Source organism: Rutidosis leptorrhynchoides, chromosome 6, assembly GCF_046630445.1.
Source record: "Rutidosis leptorrhynchoides isolate AG116_Rl617_1_P2 chromosome 6, CSIRO_AGI_Rlap_v1, whole genome shotgun sequence".
NCBI classification, from domain to species: Eukaryota; Viridiplantae; Streptophyta; class Magnoliopsida; order Asterales; family Asteraceae; genus Rutidosis; species Rutidosis leptorrhynchoides.
Genome location: NC_092338.1, coordinates 296,970,215 through 296,988,904, shown reverse-complemented (window position 1 = coordinate 296,988,904; position 18,690 = coordinate 296,970,215).

Sequence of the window (18,690 nt, the reverse complement as noted above, 5' to 3'; positions counted from 1 at the left end):
AAGTTTGAACTCGAAAAGCTAATATGATTAACTTAATTCTTTTGGCTATTTTTGAAGGAAATGGCACCGACTACTCGTCAGAACTTGAACATGAGCGAGAAAGACTTCCATGTTTTCCTTGCGGCGAACATAGCCGCAGTGCAGGCCGCAATGAAAAATAACAACAATAACTCTGGTTCTAGCAGTGGAACTAATTCCACAAGAAATCGTGTAGGATGCTCCTACAAAGAATTCACTGCCTGCAAACCTTTGGAATTCGATGGAACCGAGGGTCCAATCGGATTAAAACAATGGACTGAAAAGGTTGAATCGGTGTTTGCCATAAGTAAATGTACTGAAGAATAAAAAGTAAAGTACGCTATGCATACCTTCACAGGTACTGCGTTAACATGGTGGAACACCTATCTCGAGCAGGTGGGACAAGATGTTGCTTACGCATTATCGTGGTCAGCATTCAAGCACTTGATGAACGAGTAATACCGGCCCAGAAACGAGGTCAATAAGCTCAAGGTAGAGCTTAGAGGGTTACAAACACAAGGATTTGATATTACCACGTACGAACGATGATTCACGGAGTTGTGTTTATTGTATCCGGGAGCGTTCGAAGATGAAGAAGAGAAGATCGACGCGTTTGTAAAAGGGTTACTAGAAAGGATTCAAGAAGATGTGAGTTCACACGAGCCTGCCTCCATACAAAAGGCAAGTCGAATGGCTCATAAACTCATAAATCAGATTGAGGGAAGAATTAAAGAGCAGGCGGCCGAACAAGCCAACACGAAACAAGTCAAGAGGAAGTGGGAAGAAAACAGTGACAAGAGTCACCAACAAAACAACAGTAACTATCGCTTCAACAACCAACACATCACTCACAACTACAATCGCCCCATTTTTTGCAAAAACAAGCGCAACAACAACAACAACAACCACAATAACTGTCCTAACAACAATAACAGTCGCAACAACAACCAAATCAATAACAACAATGGCAACAACAATCAGAACAATAAATGTCCAAGGTGTGGAGGGTATCATCCACATAAGTTCTGTGTAGTAGTGTGTACCAAGTGTAACAGAACCGAACATAGTGTAACGAAGTGTGATGTCTATGGACCAAAGGCATATAAAAATAACAGAACAAATAATTCCATTATTTGTTACGGATGCGGAAAGCCGGGCCATTTCAGCAAAGCATGCCCTAATCAAGGGAATAATAATGGGCAAGGTCGTAGACGAGTCTTCAACATTAATTCGGCAGAAGCGCAGGAAGACCCGGAGCTTGTTACGGGTACGTTTCTTATTGACGATAAATCTGCTTATGTTTTATTTGATTCCGGTGTGGATAGAAGCTATATGAGTAGAGATTTTTGTGCCAAATTAAATTGTCCATTAATGCCTGTGGATAGTAAATTTTTACTCGAATTAGCAAACGGTAAACTAATTACAGAAGATAAAGTATGTCGGGATAGAGAAATTAAATTGGTTGACGAAACATTTAAGATTGACTTAATACCAGTCGAGTTAGGGAGTTTTGACGTAATAATTGGCATGGACTGGTTGAAAAAGGTGAGAGCAGAGGTCGTTTGTTACAAAAATGCGATTCGCATTGTACGGGAAAAAGGAAAACCCTTAATGGTGTACGGAGAAAAGAGCAACGCGAAGCTAAATCTTATTAGTAATTTGAAAGCGCAAAAGCTAATAAGAAAAGGTTGCTATGCTATTTTAGCACATGTTGAGAAAATACAAACCAAAAAAAGAACATTAATGACGTTCCCGTCGCAAAAGAATTTCTCGATGAATTTCTGAAAGAATTTCGGGACTACCTCCACACCGATCTGTTGAATTTCAAATAGATCTTGTACCAGGAGCCGCACCAATAGCTCGTGCTCCATACAGACTCGCACCCAGTGAAATGAAGGAACTCCCAAGCCAATTACAAGAAGTTTTAGAGCGTGGTTTCATTCGACCAAGCACATCACCATGGGGAGCTCCTGTTTTGTTTGTCAAAAAGAAGGTCGGTACATTGAGGTTGTGTATCGACTACCGAGAGTTGAAAAAACTTACCATCAAGAACCGTTATCCATTACTAAGAATCGACGACTTATTTGATCAACTACAAGGCTCGGCGGTTTATTCGAAGATCGATTTACGTTCTGGATATCATCAAATGCGGGTGAAGGAGGATGATATTCCGAAAATAGCTTTTAGGACGCGTTACAGTCATTACGAGTTTATGGTTATGCCATTTGGTTTAACTAACACACCAGCTATGTTCATGGACCTTTTGAACCGAGTATGTGGACCATATCTTGACAAGTTTGTCATTGTTTTCATCGATGATATATTATCTACTCAAAGAATGATCAAGAGCACGAAGAACATTTGAGAAAAGTGCTAGAGTTGTTGAGGAAAGAAAAATTGTACGCTAAGTTTTCAAAGTGTGCATTTTGTTGGAAGAAGTTCAATTCCTCGGTCACATAGTGAACAAAGAAGGTATTCCGGTGGATCCGGCAAAGATTGAAACCGTTGAAAAATGGGAAACCCCGAAAACTCCGAAACACATACTGTGATGACCCGGATTTTTCTGACTACTTGATTATATTATTTATATGATTTAATAATTTCGACATGATAAGCAATGAATTTTAATAAGTCTTGAACCTCCGGAAAGAATTTTATATAAGCAGTTGACCACCCTTTTATTCCTACGATTCACGAACGTCATAACTTGTATTAATTATATATATGTGTATATATACATATATTTAACTTGAAAATATGATAATTAAATATCTCATTAAGTATATTAACAAAGTATTATATATATATATATATATATATATATATATATATATATATATATATATATATATTTTCATACTACTAGTTTAAAGAGTTTTTGAACAATATATATGTTACTATTTAAACGACGTAATTAACTTAAATTAAAATGTATTTACATACAATGTATTACGAGTGTAAATACATCCTTACAAGTATTGAATACAATTTATAATATACCAATACATATAAAGGATAGCTATACTCGTATTTCCGTTCAATTTCCTCAAGAATTCTACTCGCATTCATACGGTATTTTTTACCCGTATCATACACAGCTTCTAGAAGTATTTACTATTGGTATATACCAATAGAAATCTGCAATTATTTTTATAATATGTCATCCATGATCTAATTAATTTAATATGTCATCCATGACTTAATACATTTTAACTTATCTTAGATATTTTCACTAAAAACCAAATTTTCAAGCCTATAAATAAGCACCATTTCTAACTCATTTTTACACACACTTGCAAGAACTCTCTCAAGTTTTGTTCTACTACTTCTTTCTAGCAACTTTACATTCTAAACTTGAGGTAAAAACTCTACTTCAACTCTTGTTCAATTCATATGTTTATAACTATCTATATAAAAGTTTATAAACTTGAACATAGTTTAGTTGATTCTAAACTTGTTTGAAAAACTAATCTAATCTATCTAACTTAACTCTAATAACACTTATTTATATGTATTATGATGTTATATTAAGTTAATATAAGAACTTATAACTTGTACATATGAAGAACACCTTGAAACTTAACATATGTCCTTTAATCTCCATTCGGTAAAAAGCGGACTGTTTTGGGATGAGAATTAAAAACCTATCTTAGACTTTGAGTTCGAGGCTAAGACTTTGGAAATATGTTAATATATGTAAATAAGACTTCCAGTATTTTTTTCATGATTTTAGACAAAGTGAAAGTATTTTATCAAAAATCATATATTGGGTGGATGCCGGGATTTTTCCAAATCTGTACACCGACACAAAAAGAGGGTAAAGCTCTAAAAATTACTACTTGGGATGAACTTTTCGAATAATTCGTAAGGAATCCATAGCAATATGATTCACTTTAAACGGAGTTGTAATGAATATTTGGCAAGAAAAACAAAACCTGCTAAAATTAACGTTGTATGGACGAAATTTATATTATAAAAACTATATTAACCATATCCTTGTTAACTTTTCCTATATCCTATATATATTTGTACATGTTATCATTAGTATAACAAAATATTATAATCTTGGTTAATTCCGAGATTGTATATATATAATAATCTTGGTACGTTCCATGATAATACGTGCACAATACGTTTTGATAAATCCTAAGACAATACGTACATAATACGTCTTAGTTAATTCTAAGACAATAAGTATACAATACGACTCTGGATTGATGCAAGACAATACGTACACAATACGCCGTGGGGTAATTCGAAGATTATATATATATATATATATATATATATATATATATATATATATATATATATATATATATATATATATATATACCGATTATTGGACTACTAACTTGACAACTTAAATAATCACATGTGATTGAAAATATAAATAATCACATGTTATTGAAAATATAAACTTAAACAATCACATGTGATTGAATATATGATATGAACTTGCTATATTAATTTTGTTCACATGTTTTATTATCTGAATCGCTATTATTATTATAGGTTCGTGAATCTAAGGACGACGATCATATTTTTTATAAGTTGAAAACTTATTATTAATATATTTTTACTACTGTGAGTATATAATCCCATTTTTAAACTCTATAAATATTTTGGGATGAGAATAAATGCATTTTATGTTTTACGCCATGGACACAAGTACTTAAAATATATTCTACGTTGAGTTGTACCACCTTGCATATCTTCCCTAATAGCTTGGTAACTAATATTTACATGTTGCAAGAACATGTAAGCGCGAATCCTATTGATAGATCTATCGGGTTTGACAACCCCAACCGGGCTAGTCGCTCTGGTATCGTAAACAGTTGCATAGTACTTCGTTTTTACTACACTTGGTACAGTGTAGGGAGATTTCATAATAAAGGGAATATGCCACATTAATGGTTAAGTATGGTTACCGAAGCGCTCAACAACTTATAGAATATCTTTATTGAAATATTTGTAACCATGAAATCTTGTGGTCTATATTTATATCGATGCTAGCTTTAAACCTATATATCTCACCAATCTTTGTGTTGACTGTTTAAGCATGTTTATTCTCAGGTCCTTAAGAAAGTCTTCCGCTGTCGCATTATCTGAGCAAGCTTTGCATGGAGTCTCATGCTTTTGTTTAAAAGAGGGTTGCATTCAATAAAACTTTGGTTATGTATTATATTCGACTGTTATGTCACCTTTGTTGTAGTGTCCCGAACTTTTCCATATTTTTATATACTAAATGAAATTGATAATTAAATGATTAAATGTTTCCAACATGTTAAGCAATCAAACTTATTAAGACTTGATTAATTGAAATAGGTTTCATATAGACAATTGACCACCCAAGTTGACCGGCGATTCACGAACGTTAAAACTTGTAAAAACTATATGATGACATATATATGGATATATATATATATATATATATATATATATATATATATATATATATATATATATATATATATATATATATATATATATATATATATATATATATATAGTTAACATGATATTATGATAAGTAAACATATCATTAAGTATATTAACAATGAACTACATATGTAAAAACAAGACTACTAACTTAATGATTTTGAAACGAGACATATATGTAACGATTATCGTTGTAACGACATTTAATGTATATATATCATATTAAGAGATATTCGTACATCATAATATCATGATAATATAATAATTTAAAATCTCATTTGATATTATAAACATTGGGTTAACAACATTTAACAAGATCGTTAACCTAAAGGTTTCAAAACAACACTTACATGTAACGACTAACGATGACTTAACGACTCAGTTAAAATGTATATACATGTAGTGTTTTAATATGTATTCATACACTTTTGAAAGACTTCAAGATACTTATCAAAATACTTCTACTTAACAAAAATGCTTACAATTACATCCTCGTTCAGTTTCATCAACAATTCTACTCGTATGCACCCGTATTCGTACTCGTACAATACACAGCTTTTAGATGTATGTACTATTGGTATATACACTCCAATGATCAGCTCTTAGCAGCCCATGTGAGTCACCTAACACATGTGGGAACCATCATTTGGCAACTAGCATGAAATATCTCATAAAATTACAAAACTATGAGTAATCATTCATGACTTATTTACATGAAAATAAAATTACATATCCTTTATATCTAATCCATACACCAACTACCAAAAACACCTACAAACACTTTCATTCTTCAATTTTCTTCATCTAATTGATCTCTCTCAAGTTCTATCTTCAACTTCTAAGTGTTCTTCATAAATTCTACAAGTTCTAGTTTCATAAAATCAAGAATACTTCCAAGTTTGCTAGCTTACTTCCAATCTTGTAGAGTGATCATCCAACCTCAATAAATCTTTCTTATTTACAGTAAGATATCTTTCTAATATAAGGTAATACTCATATTCAAACTTTGATTCAATTTCTATAACTATAACAATCTTATTTCGAGTGGAAATCTTACTTGAACTTGTTTTCGTGTCATGATTCTACTTCAAGAACTTTCAAGCCATCCAAGATCCTTTGAAGCTAGATCCATTTATCTCTTTTCCAGTAGGTTTATCCACAAAACTTGAATTAGTAATGATGTTCATAACATCATTCGATTCATACATATAAAGCTATCTTATTTGAAGGTTTAAACTTGTAATCACTAGAACATAGTTTAGTTAATTCTAAACTTGTTCGCAAACAAAAGTTAATCCTTTTAACTTGACTTTAAAAATAAACTAAACACAAGTTCTATATCTGTATGATATTCTAACTTAATGATTTAAAACCTGGAAACACGAAGAACACTGTAAAACCGGGTATACGCCGTCGTAGTAACACCGCGGGTTGTTTTGGGTTAGTTAATTAAAAACTATGATAAAATTTGATTTAAAAGTTGTTCTTCTGGGAAAATGATTTTTCTTATGAACATGAAACTATATCCAAAAATCATGGTTAAACTCAAAGTAGAAGTATGTTTTCTAAAATGGTCATATAGACGTCGTTCTTTCGACTGAAATGACTACCTTTACAAAAACGACTTGTAACTTATATTTCCGACTATAAACCTATACTTTTTCTATTTAGATTCATAAAATAGAGTTCAATATGAAACCATAGCAATTTGATTCACTCAAAACGGATTTAAAATGAAGAAGTTATGGGTAATACAAGATTGGATAATTTTTCTTGTTGTAGCAACGTGAAAATTGGTAACAAATCTATATTAATCATATCCTAGCTAACTTATATTGTATTATACATGTATTCTAATATATTATGTAATCTTGGGATACCATAGACACGTATGCAAATGTTTTGACATATCATATCGACCCATGTGTATATATTATTTGGAACAACCATAGACACTCTATGTGCAGTAATGTGGGAGTTAGCTATACAGGGTTGAGGTTGATTCCAAAAATATATATACTTTGAGTTGTGATCTAGCCTGAGACGTGTATACACTGGGTCGTGGATTGATTCAAGATAATATATATCATTTTTTTTTGTACATCTAACGTTGGACAACTAGTTGTAGGTTACTAACGAGGACAGCTGACTTAATAAACTTAAAATATCAAAATGTATTAAAAGTATTGTAAATATATTTTGAATATACTTTGATATATATGTACATATTTGTTATAGGTTCATGAATCGACCAGTGGCCAAGTCTTACTTCCCGACGAAGTAAAAATCTGTGAAAGTGAGTTATAGTCCCACTTTTAAAATCTAATATTTTTGGGGTGAGAATACATGCAAGTTTTATAAATGATTTACAAAATAGACACAAGTACGTGAAACTACATTCTATGGTTGAATTATTGAAATCGAATATGCCCCTTTTTATTAAGTCTGGTAATCCAAGAATTAGGGAACAGACACCCTAATTGACGCGAATCCTAAAAATAGATCTATTGGGCCTAACAAACCCCATCCAAAGTACCGGATGCTTTAGTACTTCAAAATTTATATCATGTCCGAAGGAGGATCCTGGAATGATGGGCATATTCTTATATATGCATCTTGTTAATGTCGGTTACCAGGTGTTCACCATATGAATGATTTTTATCTCTATGTATGGGATGTATATTGAAATATGAAATCTTGTGGTCTATTGTTACGATTTGATATATATAGGTTAAACCTATAACTCACCAACATTTTTGTTGACATTTTAAGCATGTTTATTCTCAAGTGATTATTAAGAGCTTCCGCTGTCGCATACTTAAATAAGGAAAAGATTTGGAGTCCATGCTTGTATTATATTGTGTAAAAACTGCATTCAAGAAACTTATTTCGTTGTAACATATTTGTATTGTAAACCATTATGTAATAGTCGTGTGTAAACAGGATATTTTAGATTATCATTATTTGATAATCTACATAAAGCTTTTTAAACCTTTATTGATGAAATAAAGGTTATGGTTTGTTTTAAAATGAATGCAGTCTTTGAAAAACGTCTCATATAGAGGTCGAAACCTCGCAACGAAATCAATTAATATGGAACGTTTTTAATCAATAAGAACGAGACATTTTAGTTGGCATCAGAGCTGGTATAACGCCGTCCAAGTGTGGCGGGTTAGTCGTAAAGGAGGTTCTCACAGTGTTACCTATGACGAAGCATTGGCTCTTACTCTTTGCGATCCCTTACGAGGGTTGGCAATAGCCGAGAGGCAGGCCCTAAAATCAGTATCTGAGGTACACTCAGTGGTCATCAGGCGGTTAGCTGGGAAGGCACTGGGTGGGACGGTGGTTGTCCCCAACTATATTTCAGTTGGTATCCGAGCGTTGGTCTTAGAAAACCGGAATTTTGCATTAGTGTGTCTTATCGAGTTTGTTAGGATGCATTAGTGAGTCTGGACTTCGACCGTGTTTACTTGAAAAATGATTGCTTAACAAATTTTGTTGGAAACTATATATTTTTAACATGTGAATATTATGTGATATATTAATCTCTTAACGTGTTTGATATTATGTGATAGATGTCTACCTCTAGAACAAGTTCCATTGACTCACCTAATAATAATGAAGAGTCAAATGTAAATTGGAATGATTCGTGGACTGATTCACAAGTTCCCGAAGAGGAACCGGAAGAAGATTCGGAACCGGAAGAAGAATCGGAACCGGAAGAAGAAATCGAACCAGTGGGGGAAATAATAAAACGGTTAAGTAGAAGAAAATCCTCAACCAACCGACCAAAGTTAATTATGGTCAATGGTGTTTCCGCCAAGGAAGAAAAGTATTGGGAGGATTACCAATTCTTCGATGAATCGGATCCCGACAAGGATTCCGATGATGTTATAGAAATTACCCCAACACAATTTAATAAGGCAAAAGAGAACAATAAGGGAAAGGACATAAAAATAGAGAAATTTGATTCCAAACCCGATGAACTTTATATGTATCGTCAACACCCGTATTTCTTAAGTTGTGACAATAACCCGGGAATCTCTAAACCACCAGGTTTTTCTAAACCAATGTGGAAAACGACGGCTCGTATTAGGGGAACATCATATATCCCTAGAAACTTGGCAAAACGAACCAAGTCCGAAGAAGAAGAAACCAGTGATTCAGATTAGAGGGTTGTAATCATGTGGTGTATTGTATGTATTGTAATGTGCTTGTATTTTTTTTGTTCTATGTTAAATTGCTTGTATTTGTTTGTTAATTATCTTTTACGAATCTAATTCTTGTCTATTTTACAGTATAAAAACAAAATGGATGTTAAGGGTACACATCCGAATATCTTAGAAGACCTACCAGAGGATATGATTGAGGAAATCTTGTCTAGAGTCGGTCAGAATTCATCAGCACATTTAGTTATGGCGAAATTAACTTGTCAAATATTTGAAACACTTTCCAGAAATGCCTTAGTTTATAAAAGGCTTTCCTTTGATAGGTGGGGTATATCACATTGGGGAGACCGTAAGTTACGCCGTGTTTTCTTTAAAGCGTTAAATGCGGGGAACCCAAATGCAATTTTACGCTACGGGTTAAGAACCTATTTTGACTCAATATATCCCAACATAGGATTTCGTGAATTAGAAAGAGCTTCTAACATGCAACATAAAGAAGCATGTTATGCTTACGGGTTAGTGATGTTCGCTTCTTACCAAAGTGAGAAAAAGAATATCGGATTACAACTTTTAAATAAAACCTTCCCACAAGTGAGGGATTCAGTAGTTGGGGTGAGAAACAAGGTTTTTAGATTATTACGGGGCTGTTGGACATTACGAAACCCTCGTCCTTTTGACGATGTTACAACATGCTGCCTAGCCAATGGTCATAACGGTTATTTTCCACAAGACCAAGGATGGGAAGTCGTCTTAGTAAAACTAGAATGCATGACTTGTTTCTGGACTTATGAATTACGTGTCTTTATTTCCTTTGCTGAACAACTTACGTATTAACTAGATTTATCTTCAAAACTGTCATGTATCATAGTGTACTATATTTCATGTTATATGTAATATAGCGAAGTTGTAAGTTTGAAGAATATTTGTATGTGATATATTATTATAATCAGTTTTTCATATGGAATTAAAGTAGTTGAATTGTATATTAGCTAATAAGTATGAACTTAACGGGTAGGTAGTACCCGAATTTAAACTTATAAAACACTAATATGAAGAAAAAGCTTTTATAAATGAGTTCATATTATGCTACGAAATACTATTGACTACTCTTAATATTCTGTATGATTAACTCGATTCAGTTGTCTATTTTGAAGGAAATGGCACCGACTACTCGACATACCATGATTATTAACGAAGAGGAATTTCGTGCCTTTCTTGCTTCAAACATAGCCGCAGTACAGGCTGCGCTACATACCAACAATAACTCCGAATCTATCAATGCAGCTAACGGCGCAAGAAATCGTGTAGGATGCACCTACAAAGAATTCACTGCCTGCAAACCTTTGGAATTTGATGGAACCGAAGGACCGATCGGATTGAAACGGTGGACCGAGAAGGTCGAATCGGTGTTTGCCATAAGTAAGTGTACTGAACAGGACAAATTGAAGTACACTATGCATACCTTCACAGGTACTGCGTTAACATGGTGGAATACCTATCTAGAGCAAGTGTGACAAGATGATGCTTACGCACTACCGTGGTCAGCATTCAAGCACTTGATGAACGAGAAGTACCGTCCCAGAACCGAGGTCAATAAGCTCAAGACAGAACTTAGAGGGTTACGAACCCAAGGATTTGATATTACCACGTATGAAAGATGATTTACAGAATTGTGCCTATTGTGTCCGAGAGCGTTCGAAGATGAGGAAGAGAAGATCGACGCGTTTGTGAAAGGATTGCCGGAAAGAATCCAAGAAGATATAAGTTGACACGAGCCCGCCTCCATACAACAGGCATGTAGAATGGCTCACAAACTAGTGAACCAGATTGAGGAAAGAATTAAAGAATAGGCGGCTGAAGAGGCCAATGTGAAGCAAGTCAAAAGAAAGTGGGAGGAAAACGGTGATAAGAATCACCAATACAACAACAACAGCAATTACAACAATAATCGCAACAACTATCCCAACAATCGCAACATCAATCGTAACTACAACAAACGGCCCAACAACAACAACAACAACAACAACAACAACAACAACAACAACAACAACAACAACAACAACAACAACAACAACAACAACAACAACAACAACAACAACAACAACAACAACAACTACTACTACTACAACAATCATCCCAACAACAATAACAACCGCAACAACAACAACAATCAGAAGCAGCTATGCCAAAGGTGTGAAAAGTATCACTCGGTGTTCTGCACCAAATTTTGCAACAAGTGTAAAAGAAATGGTCATAGCGCGGCGAAGTGTGAGGTATACGGACCAGGGGTTAACAGAACGAAAGGAACAAATGGTGTCGGAACGAGTAATGGCGGAGCAAGTAGTGTCGGAGCAAGTTATGCCAGTGTAGTTTGTTATAAATGTGGAAAACCGGGCCACATTATTAGAAATTTCCCGAACCAAGAGAACACGAATGGACAAGGCCGCGGAAGATTTTTCAATATTAATGCGGCAGAGGCACAGGAAGACCCGGAGCTTGTTACAGGTACGTTTCTTATTGACAATAAATCTGCTTACGTTTTATTTGATTTGGGTGCGGATAGAAGCTATATGAGTAGAGATTTTTGTGCTAAATTAAGTTGTCCATTGACGCCGTTGGATAGTAAATTTTTACTCAAATTAGCAAATGGTAAATTAATTTCAGCAGATTATATATGCCGGAATTGAGAAATTAAACTGGGTAGCGAAATATTTAAGATTGATTTGATACCAGTAGAGTTAGGGAGTTTTGACGTGATAATCGGTATGGACTGGTTGAAAGAAGTGAAAGCAGAGATCGTTTGTTACAAAAATGCAATTCGCATTATACGAGAAAAAGAAAAACCCTTAATGGTGTACGGAGAAAAGAGCAACGCAAAGTTAAATCTTATTAGTAACCTGAAGGCACAAAAACTAATAAGAAAAGGTTGCTATGCTGTTTTAGCACACGTCAAGAAAGTTAATTCCGAAGAAAAGAACATCAATGATATTCCCGTCACATAAGAATTTCCCGATGTATTTCCGAAAGAATTACCGGGACTACCTCCACACCGATCCGTTGAATTTCAAATAGACCTTGTACCGGGAGCTGCACCAATAGCTCGTGCTCCATACAGACTCGCACCTAGCGAAATGAAGGAACTTCAGAGCCAATTACAAGAACTTTTAGAGCGTGGTTTCATTCGACCAAGCACATCACCGTGGGGAGCTCCTGATTTGTTTGTCAAGAAGAAAGATGGTACATTCAGGTTGTGTATCGACTACTGAGAGTTGAACAAACTTACCATCAAGAACCGCTACCCACTACCGAGAATCGATGACTTATTTGATCAACTACAAGGCTCGTCTGTTTATTCGAAGATCGATTTACGTTTTGGATATCATCAAATGTGGGTGAAGGAGGATGATATTCCAAAGACTGCTTTTAGGACGTGTTACGGTCATTACGAGTTTATGGTTATGCCATTTAGATTGACTAACGCACCAACTGTGTTCATGGACCTCATGAACCGTGTGTGTAGGCCATATCTTGACAAGTTTTTCATTGTTTTCATCGATGACATACTTATTTACTCGAAGAATGATCAAGAGCACGAAGAACATTTGAGAAAAGTGCTAGAGTTGTTAAGGAAAGAAAAACTGTACGCTAAGTTTTTAAAGTGTGCATTTTGGTTGGAAGAAGTTCAATTCCTCGGTCACATAGTGAACAAAGAAGGTATTCAGGTGGATCCAGCAAAGATTGAAACTGTTGAAAAGTGGGAAACCCCGAAAACTCCGAAACACATACGCCAGTTTTTAGGAATAGCTGGTTACTACAGAAGGTTCATCCAAGACTTTTCCAGAATAGCAAAACCCTTGACTGCATTAACGCATAAAGGGAAGAAATTTGAATGGAAGGATGAACAAGAGAAAGCGTTTCAGTTATTGAAGAAAAAGTTAACTACGGCACCTATATTGTCATTACCTGAAGGGAATGATGATTTTGTGATATATTGTGATGCCTCAAAGCAAGGTCTCGGTTGTGTATTAATTCAACGAACGAAAGTAATTGCTTATGCGTCTAGACAATTGAAGATTCACGAACAAAATTATACGACGCATGATTTGGAATTAGGCGCGGTTATTTTTGCATTAAAGACTTGGAGGCACTACTTATATGGGGTCAAAAGTATTATATATACCGACCACAAAAGTCTTCAACACATATTTAATCAGAAACAACTGAATATGAGGCAGCGTAGGTGGATTGAATTGTTGAATGATTTCGACTTTGAGATTCGTTACCACCCGGGGAAGGCAAATGTGGTAGCCGACGCCTTGAGCAGGAAGGAAAGAGAACCCATTAGAGTAAAATCTATGAATATAATGATTCACAATAACCTTACTACTCAAATAAAGGAGGCGCAACAAGGAGTTTTAAAAGAGAGAAATTTAAAGGATGAAATACCCAAAGGATCGGAGAAGCATCTTAATATTCGAGAAGACAGAACCCGGTATAGGGCTGAAAGGATTTGGGTACCAAAATTTGGAGATATGAGAGAAATGGTACTTAGAGAAGCTCATAAAACCAGATACTCATTACATCCTGGAAAGGGGAAGATGTACATGGATCTCAAGAAACATTTTTGGTGTCCGAGTATGAAAGCCGATGTTGCTAAATACGTAGGAGAATATTTGACGTGTTCTAAGGTCAAAGCTGAGCATCATAAACCATCAGGTCTACTTCAACAATCCAAAATCCCGGAATGAAAATGGGAAAACATTACCATGGATTTCATCACTAAATTGCCAAGGACTGCAAGTGGTTTTGATACTATTTGGGTAATAGTTGATCGTCTCACCAAATCAGCACACTTCCTGCCAATAAGAGAAGATGACAAGATGGAGAAGTTAGCACGACTGTATTTGAAGGAAGACGTCTCCAGACATGGAATACCAATCTCTATTATCTCTGATAGGGATGGCAGATTTATTTCAAGATTCTGGCAGACATTACAGCAAGCATTAGGAACTCGTCTAGACATGAGTACTGCCTATCATCCACAAACTGATGGGCAGAGCGAAAGGATGATACAAATGCTTGAAGACATGCTACGAGCATTTTTTATTGATTTCAGAAACAGTTGGGATCGACATCTACCATTAGCAGAATTTTCTTACAACAACAGCTACCATTCAAGCATTGAGATGGTGCCGTTTGAAGCACTTTATGGTAGAAAGTGCAGGTCTCTGATTTGTTGGAGTGAAGTGGGGGATAGACAGATTACGGGTCCGGAGATAATACAAGAAACTATCGAGAAGATCATCCAAATTCAACAACGGTTGAAAACCGCAAAAGTCGACAAAAGAGCTACGCTGACATTAAAAGAAAAGATATAGAATTTGAAATTGGAGAGATGGTCATGCTTAAAGTTGCACCTTGGAAAGGCGTTGTTCGATTTGGTAAACAAGGGAAATTAAATCCAAGGTATATTGGACCATTCAAGATTATTGATCGTGTCGGACTAGTAGGTTACCGACTTGAGTTACCTCAACAACTTGCGAATGTACATAACACTTTCCACGTCTCGAATTTGAAAAAATGTTTTGCTAAAGAAGATCTCACTATTCCGTTGGACGAAATCCAAATCAATGAAAAACTTCAATTCATTGAAGAACCCGTCGAAATAATGGATCGTGAGGTTAAGAGACTTAAACAAAACAAGATACCGATTGTTAAGGTTCGATGGAATGATCGTAGAGGACTCGAGTTCACCTGGGAGCATGAAGATCAGATGAAGAAGAAATACCCGCATCTATTTCCAGAAGATTCGTCAATACTTTCAACAGCATAAAATTTCGGGACGAAATTTATTTAACGGGTAGGTACTGTAGTGACCCGAACTTTTCCATATTTTTATATATTAAATGAAATTGATATTTACATAATTAAATGTTTCTAACATGTTAAGCAATCAAACTTATTAAGACTTGATTAATTGAAATAGGTTTCATATAGACAATTGACCACCCAAGTTGACCGGCGATTCACGAACGTTAAAACTTGTAAAAACTATATGATGACATATATATGGATATATATATATATATATATATATATATATATATATATATATATATATATATATATATATATATATATATATATATATATATATATTTAAAATGATATTATGATAAGTAAACATATCATTAAGTATATTAACAATGAACTACATATGTAAAAACAAGACTACTAACTTAATGATTTTGAAACGAGACATATATGTAACGATTATCGTTGTAACGACATTTAATGTATATATATCATATTAAGAGATATTCGTACATCATAATATCATGATAATATAATAATTTAAAATCTCATTTGATATTATAAACATTGGGTTAACAACATTTAACAAGATCGTTAACCTAAAGGTTTCAAAACAACACTTACATGTAACGACTAACGATGACTTAACGACTCAGTTAAAATGTATATACATGTAGTGTTTTAATATTTATTCATACACTTTCGAAAGACTTCAAGACACTTATCAAAATACTTCTACTTAACAAAAATGCTTACAATTACATCCTCGTTCAGTTTCATCAACAATTCTACTCGTATGCACCCGTATTCGTACTCGTACAATACACAGCTTTTAGATGTATGTACTATTGGTATATACACTCCAATGATCAGCTCTTAGCATCCCATGTGAGTCACCTAACACATGTGGGAACCATCATTTGGCAACTAGCATGAAATATCTCATAAAATTACAAAACTATGAGTAATCATTCATGACTTATTTACATGAAAACAAAATTACATATCCTTTATATCTAATCCATACACCAATGACCAAAAACACCTACAAACACTTTCATTCTTCAATTTTCTTCATCTAATTGATCTCTCTCAAGTTCTATCTTCAAGTTCTAAGTGTTCTTCATAAATTCTACAAGTTCTAGTTTCATAAAATCAAGAATACTTCGAAGTTTGCTAGCTTACTTCCAATCTTGTAGAGTGATCATCCAACCTCAATAAATCTTTCTTATTTACAGTAAGATATCTTTCTAATATAAGGTAATACTCATATTCAAACTTTGATTCAATTTCTATAACTATAACAATCTTATTTCGAGTGGAAATCTTACTTGAACTTGTTTTCGTGTCATGATTCTACTTCAAGAACTTTCATGCCATCCAAGATCCTTTGAAGCTAGATCCATTTATCTCTTTTCTAGTAGGTTTATCCACAAAACTTGAATTAGTAATGATATTCATAACATCATTCGATTCATACATATAAAGCTATCTTATTTGAAGGTTTAAACTTGTAATCAAAGGAACATAGTTTAGTTAATTCTAAACTTGTTCGCAAACAAAAGTTAATCCTTTTAACTTGACTTTAAAAATCAACTAAACACATGTTCTATATCTGTATGATATTCTAACTTAATGATTTAAAACCTGGAAACACGAAGAACACTGTAAAACCGGACATACGCCGTCGTAGTAACACCGCGGGTTGTTATGGGTTAGTTAATTAAAAACTATGATAAACTTTGATTTAAAAGTTATTCTTCTGGGAAAATAATTTTTCTTATGAACATGAAACTATATCCAAAAATCATGGTTAAACTCAAAGTGGAAGTATGTTTTCTAAAATGGTCATATAGACGTCGTTCTTTCGACTGAAATGACTACCTTTACAAAAACAACTTGTAACTTATATTTCCGACTATAAACCTATACTTTTTATGTTTATATTCATAAAATAGAGTTTAATATGAAACCATAGCAATTTGATTCACTCAAAACGGATTTAAAATGAAGAAGTTATGGGTAATACAAGATTGGATAATTTTTCTTGTTGTAGCAACGTGAAAATTGGTAACAAATCTATATTAATCATATCCTAGCTAACTTATATTGTATTATACATGTATTCTAATATATTATGTAATCTTGGAATACCATAGACACGTATGCAAATGTTTTGACATATCATATCGACCATGTGTATATATTATTTGGAACAACCATAGACACTCTATATGCAGTAATGTGGGAGTTAGCTATACAGGGTTGAGGTTGATTCCAAAAATATATATACTTTGAGTTGTGATCTAGCCTGAGACGTGTATACACTGGGTCGTGGATTGATTCAAGATAATATATATCAATTTTTTTTCTGTACATCTAACGTTGGACAACTAGTTGTAGGTTACTAACGAGGACAACTAACTTAATAAACTTAAAATATCAAAATGTATTAAAAGTGTTGTAAATATATTTTGAATATACTTTGATATATATGTACATATTTGTTATAGGTTCGTGAATCGACCAGTGGCCAAGTCTTACTTCCCGACGAAGTAAAAATCTGTGAAAGTGAGTTATAGTCCCACTTTTAAAATCTAATATTTTTGGGATGAGAATACATGCAGGTTTTATAAATGATTTACAAAATAGACACAAGTACGTGAAACTACATTCTATGGTTGAATTATCGAAATCGAATATGCCCCTTTTTATTAAGTCTGGTAATCTAAGAATTAGGGAACAGACACCCTAATTGTCGGGAATCCTAAAGATAGATCTATTGGGCCTAACAAACCCCATCCAAAGTACCGGATGCTTTAGTACTTCGAAATTTATATCATGTCCGAAGGAGGATCCCGGAATGATGGGGATATTCTTATATATGCATCTTGTTAATGTCGGTTACCAGGTGTTCACCATATGAATGATTTTTATCTCTATGTATGGGATGTATATTGAAATATGAAATCTTGTGGTCTATTGTTACGATTTGATATATATAGGTTAAACCTATAACTCACCAACATTTTTGTTGACATTTTAAGCATGTTTATTCTCAAATGATTATTAAGAGCTTCCGCTGTCGCATACTTAAATAAGGACAAGATTTGGAGTCCATGCTTGTATTATATTGTGTAAAAACTGCATTCAAGAAACTTATTTCGTTGTAACATATTTGTATTGTAAACCATTATGTAATAGTCGTGTGTAAACAGGATATTTTAGATTATCATTATTTAATAAT